The sequence below is a fragment of the Denticeps clupeoides genome, chromosome 1 (assembly GCF_900700375.1).
Source record: "Denticeps clupeoides chromosome 1, fDenClu1.1, whole genome shotgun sequence".
Lineage (NCBI taxonomy): Eukaryota > Metazoa > Chordata > Actinopteri > Clupeiformes > Denticipitidae > Denticeps > Denticeps clupeoides.
In genome coordinates this window covers 37757786-37767946 of record NC_041707.1, presented here as the reverse complement: position 1 = coordinate 37767946, position 10161 = coordinate 37757786, and positions in this window count along the sequence as shown.

Below are 10161 nucleotides of genomic sequence, written 5' to 3'. Positions count from 1 at the left end.
AACAGCTGAACGACTTGAGATAAGACAGTATATAAATAACACAATCAAATGTGATAAAGGGTACATTAATATAATATTACATGAAAGCGAAGTGATTTTGAAACAGCACAGCGCACGGCGGCACACCGAAATGTGTCCTCTGCTTTTACCCACCACCTCTGGTGAGCAGTGGGCAGCCATGAAAGCTCAATGGCACCCTGGTGGTTCGGCTTCCATTTCCTTACCCGCTGGGCTTTCGTTGTTGTGTCCACACTTCAGCTGTGGACCAACATGTGAGCTCACCAAACCTATTTTCCAGCCATTGATCTCCTCGTCAGAGCTGAGGACCGACTAATTAGAGAGCGATGATGCAGACGACCTCATGCCTTATATTTTAGGGCCTTTGCAGCATCTCCCCTACATGTGCAGGCAGTCCTGTCGTCTGCAAGTCATCTGTCATCTCCATCAACACTGGTTTGCATCTTTTCAGACGCGACACCTCTAGGCCTCAGCTGACCGTGTGAAATGTGAAAATAATGTGAGAGAGTTGCTGCCGCAGCAGGTCGCGTCAGGTCACTGTCCAGGTCGCCATTTTTTTATCTCGCTCATCTCTCGGGAGGCAATTGGTGCTGGCCGTCAACATGCTGTTTCAACATTGCGTGCAGGATCGCGTAGCCCACAGCACCGGTAATACATCAAAAAAAAAAAAAAGATGTAGATTTATATACATATCTCAGCACACACACTTTGCAAGTGATTGTGAAAGCTGATATCGGGGTTTTTTTTTTTTTTTTTTTTTTAGGTCTTGTCTCATACGGTTAAAAATACACCGTCAGCGGAAGTCGTTGTCTGGCGGGCAGTAGGCCGGTTTGCATAGCATCCTCTCCTCTTCACGACTATGCAAAATCCGCGGCTGAGTAACGTGGGTCGGGGGCTGATGCAATCTTATCCACGCCTGATCGCCGTTTCTTCTGCCGCTTCCACGATCGGCCCGATAGACGGCGAGGCGCTGGTGTCAATAACAAGGATTCGTTTTCGTTTCCTTGTCCGGAAAAGGAGCGCGCGGGAGATAAACAGTCAGTGGGGGACGGCTGCGGTCGTGTCAAAGGTTTGCGCGGCGGCTGAGCAAACGTCCCACGGGCCCAGCTGATTTCAGCTCTGCTTGGGGTCAGGTGAGACTATCTTTCCAACTAAAACCTCCACAAACGTCCATCTTTATTCCTCAGAAGGTCTGGGGTCGAACATTGTTGTCATTTTGTTATGTGTCAACATCTTATGTTGGAACCCTGAGTGTCTCCAGGGGGGGACTGTCCCTGATTGTGCTGATTGTGAGGCGCTCTGGATAAGGACGTCTGATAAGTAAATGTAATGTAAAAATGTAAATATAAATGCGTGTCCAACGTGTTGACAGGAAGGCGTTTAAATGTTCCAGATTGAGGAAAGGGGGCGTGTGAGGACTGTCAATCATCACTTCATGAACATGGTTCATAAAAACATCATTAACGTTCATCATCTGTCAGAAATAATTACACACCGACAATGTACTTGATGTTGCATTAGCAGACACGGTCCACGCACTAAATCTCACTTCAATTCTGTGAAGGTTCCTACCTGAGATCTTATCCCACGTTCCCACCCCCCCATCAACACCGTCATCCTCATTCTCCACAACAGAAGGGTCCTTGTGGTAATATTTATTAATATTTTTTTTTTTTTTTTTTAATTGAAGTTCACTTTCTTATTTGTACAAATGTTAAAACCTGCTACTGAAACAAGAAATGTCCACAAAATATGACAATAAATTGGCCAACGAGGACCACGGGTGACCTGAAAGAATGTCTGATAGCTGTTCATACAACCCACAAAAGCACTAGTTTGGACTGCATATTTGTCGTTTCACCCGGACACAACATTTTGATATTTCATTGGTTGCATAAGGCTTTTTCGAACACGCTCAGGGCGTTTTATCCTATGATGGCCTGTCCAATCAGTCCTGCTTTGTCCTTTTAATGGATAACGGGCTGTAATGCCCCCCAACGCATGCGTCTGTTGGCATTTTCCGGCAGTTTTCTGATACGAAGCCATGTGACGTTGCAGGATGACCGGGACGGAGTGAAAGGAAGAAGGAGAAGGAGTGAAAGTGAGGTAGGCAGCTCGGGCGGAGAAGCTGCGGGGGGGGGCGCGTTCCACACTTGTCTAATGAAGATAAACGAGGCCTCTCTCACTCGCCCCCCTCCCTCTCGGCCGGCGGTTATTGATGAGTCGGCCGGGGCAGGGGTTACCGAAACAAGCCTCCATCGCCGAGCCTCACTCCGCACCTTTCCACCCTCGGCGGGCGCGTCTCGGGGTGAGAGTGTGAGAGTGATTGAGGGAGAGGGGGTCAAGGTTGTTTACACCACAGGAAAACTACACCGCCGCTACTCAGCAACCTCAACTAACCAATCCATCAAGGCTGTGGGCTTGGAGAGGCAGGAGCGTGAGAAGCTGAGATTGAGGCGTTGACAGGATCTGCGCACCCTCAGGACTTTGGGATCATCCGAACATCGTTGATATACATTCTTCGGAATTTGTCTCGGTCCATGAAGCAAATGGTGACGCTCCAACTGGTCCGTACCCAGGGTTAGGAACTACGCACCAGTGTACAAATCATCGTTTGAGTACACGGCAGCATGGCAGTCCACCTTACCTGCCTTTCATTGGCCTCGGGGAGGATGGTTCTGGCACTATTTTCAAACTGGCGCCAAGCGTGGCGCTGTGCGACGTAATGTCCAAGGCGTCCTCTGGATTTGCATGAAAGAACAGATAAAACAAGAATGAACAGCTTGCTAGTTTCAGGTAAAAGTTACATAAACTAACTATCCTTTTGAAAGCCATATTGTGCCATTTTGTCATACTGTGCAGACTTCCTGTCACCCTTGTTGCATGTACTGTAATATCTTATGAAAGGTCATGATGAGGTCATCTGATGAAAGGTCATGAGGTAGATACCGTACCGAAGAGGAGGGAAATCATTCATTCACCATGGCATTAACAAATAGTGATTCCCTGCATATAACCACAATGACAGAAAGCTTCCTGTGAGAACGTTGGGTCCATACTGAGAGCCCCCAGACCATGACTTTCAGGTCTCCTGAGGGTCCTAGCCAAGAAACGGGTCGCCTTTTGGCATCTCTAATGACATTCGTGAGGATTTTCTTCCATCGAGGCCTCTGAAAACTGTGTTTAATGCACTGGGTGGTAAAACAAATCTGACACACTATGATCCCGGGTTTTTCCGAGATTAATCGTGCTGTCCTCCTGACACTGGGGGGAAAAGAGGAAAACACGTGTTGCCGTCCTTATTAGATTTGTTGAGGGGGAAGGGAAAATTCTGGAAAGGGTAAAATATTAGGCGTCTTTATTTTTTAGTTGTTAATTTATTTAATATAGCAAAATTTCTGTTGAAGTGGAGCAGTGGGGGCCTAGCGGGTAAGCAAACGGCCCCGTAATCAGAAGGTGCCACTGAGCAAAGCACCGTCCCCACACACTGCTCCCCGGGCGCCTGTCATGGCTGCCCGCTGCCCACCAAGGGCGATGGTTAAAAGCAGAGGACGCGTTTCGCTGTGTCACCGTGTGCTGTGCTGCAGCGTTTCACAATGACAATCACTTCACTTTCACTTCACTTTCAAATAAAATCTATCAAGTTTCTCCATTGGAATGTAGTTGCTGGGAATTTGATACTTTCTAATTTAACTGGGTTGACCTCCAAATTGCTTTTGTTTTAGAGCACGTGCTTGTGTGTTTTAGTGTAGAGGGCGGGTTTATGATCTATATTGTATTAATCAACCTTTTTAACATTTAAATTTTTTTAGAAAATATCGTATTGATCATTGCCACTAATGCAAGGGCCATTTTTAGAGCCGTTTTTCTTTTTACCACTCTTAAAATGTCAAATCAGTCATTCTTCTGCTAATAGACGGTCACAAAGAGCATTAAGAAAGTTGGAATATTATCTATAAATAGCCCTTTTATTCTTCCTCCAAGTCATTTATCTCTAAACTGCCTCCACATGTTCCAATAATCCACCAGTTCATTGCCTTCCTGCCTTTGGAGGGCTCCCAACCACGTAAAAGAGAATCAAACCAAATGATAATTGTTTTTATAAGGGGGGAGGGAGGTTTGACTTTGGTTCTGATCTCATTCCCAAGTATTTCAGCTGAATGAAAGTGTCCAGTGTTATTAGGGTAATTGCTACGTAAAGCAGGGCCTGATGTAGTGCAGCAGGCGGCTTCCATATGGATCTGACTGCGGCGTCCTTCCATGTGGCACGGCAGTAAACGCTCCGGAGATGAACTACAGACAGAAAGGGAACGAAGGGGCAGGCAGGGGGGAGTGGAAGGATGAGAGCGGAGGTCCTGGCTGTCAGTCAAGCTACTGTTGGGTTAGATATAAGTCATGGCTCTGGAGCCCAGAGGTGACACGCGCTGGTGTGGTTCGGGGGGGGTTGCTGGCATTTTCGACACTGCCGTCAGAGACCGGCTAAGGCCGTGATGGTGATTAGCCGTGTGCGACTTCGGCGCTAATTCTTCGTCCTGGGCCCTACATTGACCCACTATTGCCCCTTGAGGTGTAAAGTGGTATTACAAGGTGATGGGCCCTGCTAGCGTCCATAAATCTATGAAACAATGTGGGGATCTACTACTTTTATTTATTAAATGAGAAACGTGCTGAGGTGGCCATAGGTTGAACCTCCGCCGGGGGTGGAAGATGGATTGCCATGTCTGTCTGTCAAACCCACACACAGGAGTGCGGGTGTGGGGGCGGAGTCACGGCAACGGGACGACAACAGGTGTGGACGTCTTGCCCTCATCTGTTTCTCCGTCCATCTGTTCCTGTGAAAAGAGCGGTGCCGATCGGGCTGCCGCGAGTCACAGTCACACTGGAGCAGGACCGCAACATGTGCCGGGCTGGCAGGAGCCCCCCCCCGGGCCAGATGTGCAAAGCCTCCTGGGTTATGGGGCCGTGTCACAGCTCTCTTTAAACGAATGTTCAAATCAAAGCGTGCGGCCCCATAAAATACCAAGAGGAGCAAAGCGCACATGTGGAGGCGCAAGGTTCGATACGGCCGTGCGCATACGGCGTTAATGAAATACACTCGCACATACGCTGGGGACATGTCATGGAGGGGCGTGTACTCACAAACAGCCTTTATTAAACCAACGTTCGGCGCACGTGCTGGCGCATAAGTACCAGCACACAAAGTCCTGCGTGTGACCAACAGATGTGTCTTCTTCTCAATGAAGCCACGTCATTTTAGTGCGTTGAACACTGTTCATTTAATGTCACTTGATGTCCCCAATTTGTCCTCTAAATGCACAATTTTTTTATCGATGTATCTTTAATCTGAACAGTGTAAAATGTTTTTGTCAATTAGCAGTGGTTTTGTGGCCGTTTCGGTTTTGAAAGATTTGACCGACTGGTTCTGTCTGTTGGTTCTGTCACGTCTTGGGGTTGGAATGGGAACCATAATAAAGGAATTATATTAATCATAAACAAAACGGGCATGAGGACCAGGAAAAGTAAATACGAAGAACTGAAAACTACACAAAGGCGCGTGACAATAACGTCAGGAATAAAACAAACCCCAGGTAAGTAACTTATACATTAATGCTGCAGCCACGTCCTGTGGCTGTCTACTGACCTCAACGGGTCCTGGTCACTCCTCAAGTGGAATCAGCTGCCAGTGATCAGGACCTGTCAATCACTGTGTTCTTATTTTACTCCAAAAACACTGATTGCTTTTATTGTACATAGACAATATGACATGACTGCAGTAAATGAACACAGCTAAGAGGTTGCAGTGGCTCTTGACTAAATGCAGCAGGTTCAGATGTTCTCCATGCTATTTTATACTAGTCATCTGTCATCTAGCCTCTGCTCCACACCACTGTTCTTGCGCATGCGTGACTGCTGATAAGCATTTCTTATACAAGCCTTGTTGCATTATGGCCCCATGGTGTTGAAAACCGACCCAGCCGTTGTGCATGTGCACCATTTGCATGATGTCAGCCACCGTCTGAGTACATGTCACCAGCCACCAGAACACGGACCAGCTGTGTTCAGTGATCCCGTCTGAAGTTCACTAGCACCTCAGCTCGTTGGGTGTTTGTCTTTTTCCTTCTTAAAGCGACGTCAGTGTTGCCAGATTGAGCTCATCATTCTGATGCAATGAAAGGGCACTTGGAGGTTCAGAAGGTTGAAGATGGTCGAACTGGACCACGGTGGCCCTCGTCTTTTCCAGGGGGGAGCCTCTTTTGGCAGGTGGTGGCCAGGTCCCTCCTGGGGTACTCTCCTCGTCTCTGACATTCCCTCTCTGGCCTTGGCCTGACGCATGGGCATGCCAGTTTGTGGCGAGCGCCGCCGTCATTCCTAATCCTCGCCATCCGTCACCGACGCTGGCAGACGGCAGGACCGCAGCGGCCGGCCCCGCCATGCGCGGCGGGGAGGGCTTAGCGCTCCAACCGCCGAGCTCCGCCGGGACGAAGGATCCGCAGGAGCGGGCCAGGTTGAAGCGGAGTTCATCGAGCCGAAAGGCCCGAGCCGGCGGTCGCCCCGTCTGACGCTGCTCTAAAACACGAAGCCACCTGCCATCGATCAGCGCCCCCCCCCCCAAAAATCCCCCCGAGTGGAAAAACGGGAGGGGAGGCGGTGACATCACCACGTGGCGCGAGCCCAGGGCATTCCTCCGCCAGGCCGGAGCTGACGGGGCGCGTCCCCGCCACACCAGCCAGATCAGTGCCCTCCTGGGTAATTGAAGCAGGGGACGACCACGGTGGCTCGTCTGTGATCGTGCCGGGGGCGGGGCGGGCTTTTGATTTCGTCTGGCAAGAGTTAGCCGAGGCAACGAGGGTTCGAGCTGGAGATCTGAGAGCGCGGCCTTTGTAGCGAACGGGGGAGCCGCTCAGGCGAGGATCAGACGCTTTTACTTTGTTCCGTCCTTGCAAAAAACATTTACATTTACGCCATTTACCAGACCCCCTTATCCAGAGCGACTTACAGGGACAGTCCCCCCCTGGAGACACTCAGGGTTAAGTGTCTTGCTCAGGGACACAATGGTAGTAAGTGGGATTTGAACCTGGGTCCTCTGGTTCACAGGCGAGTGTGTTACCCACTAGGCTACTACCACCCCGTAGTGCATTGTGGGTGAAGGAGCTTGTGCAATGGGCCCGCCACGTTATTAGGACGATTACAGTTTGATCTTGGTGGTCACTGGGGGGTGGTGACATCCAGGTGAGGTGAAGCAAATTTCGGGCGCAGGTCCCCAACCCTGGTCCCCAACCGTTTAACTCCAGTCTCAAAACCTCGTCTCCGCCCTGTTAGAAAATAAAAGGCAAAAATTGGTTCTCCCAGCTACAGTTGGGAGAACGTCCCATTTTTTATTTCGTTTCTACAGTGCAGTGATCACCGATGCCTTCTGCTGTCGTATCTCGTCTACTCGTTTTTTGTACGTTGTCGCACATTTAATGTACTGTATGTGTCATTTTAATCCTGAATTGTGCAGTATAAACAGTCTCGTCTTTCCCTTCACGCTGTTTACTTGTGGTTCTTTTTTAGTTTCACTGCATAATAACGTTAGTTTAGAATGAAATGAAAGGCGCAGGAAAGATTTGGCTCAATGTTCTGTGCTCTTATTACTAATTTCACCTAATAACACACACACACACACACGCATAAGTACGTCCTCAAACTCCGCCTCCGGGAGACCTGGCCTGCTTCCTTGGTTTCTCAGCAGCATTAGTCACTGTGCCACATTGTCACGTACTGCAAGTCCCCTGCACTCGGCCACATGTGAGGAAGTCCATCTGGAAGTTGCTGTGGGGTCAGCCCTGGGTCAGACATAAACCTGTGGCGCTGGAACCGAGCGCGGACGAGGTCGGGGATGGGACTTAACAATCGGCCACACACACCTTACACAACATGGAAATGTATTTTAATATATAACCACAACAACATTTATTTCTTGTAGAGCCCAAAATCACATACAGTATGTCTCAATGGGCTTATTTTATATATATACATATACACACACACACACACACACACACACACACACATATATATATATATATATATATATATATGTGTGTGTGTGTCTGTGTGTGTGTGTATAGATATTTACACGCTATAACGCAGGCATTTTTATGCCTTCATTATTTCTCCGTTCTTGTTTGTGTGCTTGGTGTTTTTGGAGAACCATAAACGTGAATATAGTTGTAGAAAAACCATATAATTACTGCTAATAAAAAAAAAAGAAGTAAAAAGCGCTTCCTTCTTGAAACCGGTTGTATTTTCCCCTGGCAGCGTCTCCTCCAGCGCCCGAAGCCGCGGCGGTTTACGCTCGTTCAAGCCAGGAATGCAGAGCGAGGTGACTCACGGGGTGACGATAGCTCGGCCCACCTGCGGGTGTGCCAGCGCTAACCCCGGCTGACCTCGAGGTGACCCCCTGATGCCACCTCCACATCCCGGGCTTCACGGGGACAGCAATTAGGCCTTGTTCTGGGGAAGCCCGTCCTGTGGAGCTTGGTGGGAGCGTTCCCAAATTTCCTGTGACATTTATAAGAAGCTTGGAGTTCGTCTTGGAATGTATTTGTTTTATTTAAAGGCTCAAGGCAAATCCGGGGTTTGTACGGGCGACAAGACGCCAAGTCTCCCTTGGACGAATTAGGCGGCCATTAGCACATACAACAGCAGGGTCGTGATCTTTTGGCTCCTTGGCATAAAGTGAGGATTTTCTGCGTTATCTTAACGAAAACTAGCTCAGAAACATAGACACTGCATTTCTCCGTAACGCATCGAGCATCCCGGGCCCCGCCTTCTGAGCGGTTCGGTTGGAACAGAGCTATGGTGTTTGTTACCGGTGCTAGACAAGCAGCCCGATGGTGGTGAGAAAGCCGTCGATGGTTTAGCTCTAGTGAGCAGTGTTCCCCTAATAAACATTCAGTTGGCCTCGCGGGCCGATGGCTTTCCCGGGTATTGGGGAAGGGGCGGAGCAAGGAGTTTTGGTAGCTATTTTAAACGACTTATTAAACGAAGGCTTTAAATGAAATATCTTAAAATGCATATGAAATGTATTAATGCGAACGTATTGTGTGAATGTTATGAACGGTTTCAATAGTTGTCTGAAGATCGATTACGGTTTGTTCAGGGTTAAAAAAGACTGACCTAGAGAGAGAGAGGGGGAAGGGGGCAGAGAAAGAAAGGAAGAGAAGGAGAATCGGCTTATCGTTTACTCTCTTACGTCCGAGTAGTTTCTCAGATTTAGAAACAAGAGGACCAGAGCCAGTTCGCAGTTCGTTTTTCGGAATGAACGAGGTGGCCTTTCTTCGAGAACATCTCCTTTCTTGCATGGTATCGTCACGATGAGTATAGAGAAAAGGCGCGCCGAACCTTCTGAACCTTCTATTTAGATGCTGGTTGTTGCGCCATCTAGAAGCAAAGTAAAAACATACAAGACTGGTGTACTCATGGCACAAACACCAGGTGATGGAAACACCAGGTGACAAAATGGCACAAACAGAGCGTGGCATGATAATTCTGAATCAGCCATCACCCAATAGCTGATGGATCATCTGTATTGCATTTCTGACCAAAAATATTTATTTACAAAAAAATAATTTTATTTACATTTACAGCATTTATCAGACGCCCTTACCCAGAGTTACTTACAATCAGTAGTTACAGGGACAGTCCCCCCCTGGAGACACTCAGGGTTAAGTGTCTTGCTCAGGGACACGATGGTAGTAAGTGGGATTTGAACCTGGGTCTCCTGGTTCATAGGCGAGTGTGTCACCACCACCCGTTATAAAAAAAAACCCCGGTCATTGTGACTATGTCGATATGTGCTTGTCGATCGATCTGGTCGACGTGCGCAGGTTGCATGTGAGCCGCGGTCCTCTTTTCCGCCGCCAGGCGGCGCCAGAACGTTGCCAGAAGCCCGCCTGTCGGCGCGAGAGCGCGAACGCGACGTAACGATAATACTGATGATAATACCACTAATAACGGCGCCAATGCGTGAAGGTGAACGAATTTCGTCTGAAAGTTGCAGACTAGGGTGCTTTTTTTTGTGTGTGGAAGGGACAAGGGTCCGACGAGCTACGAACGAGTCGGCAGTGAGTCGAATGAACCGAGTCACCGGTCCTCGAT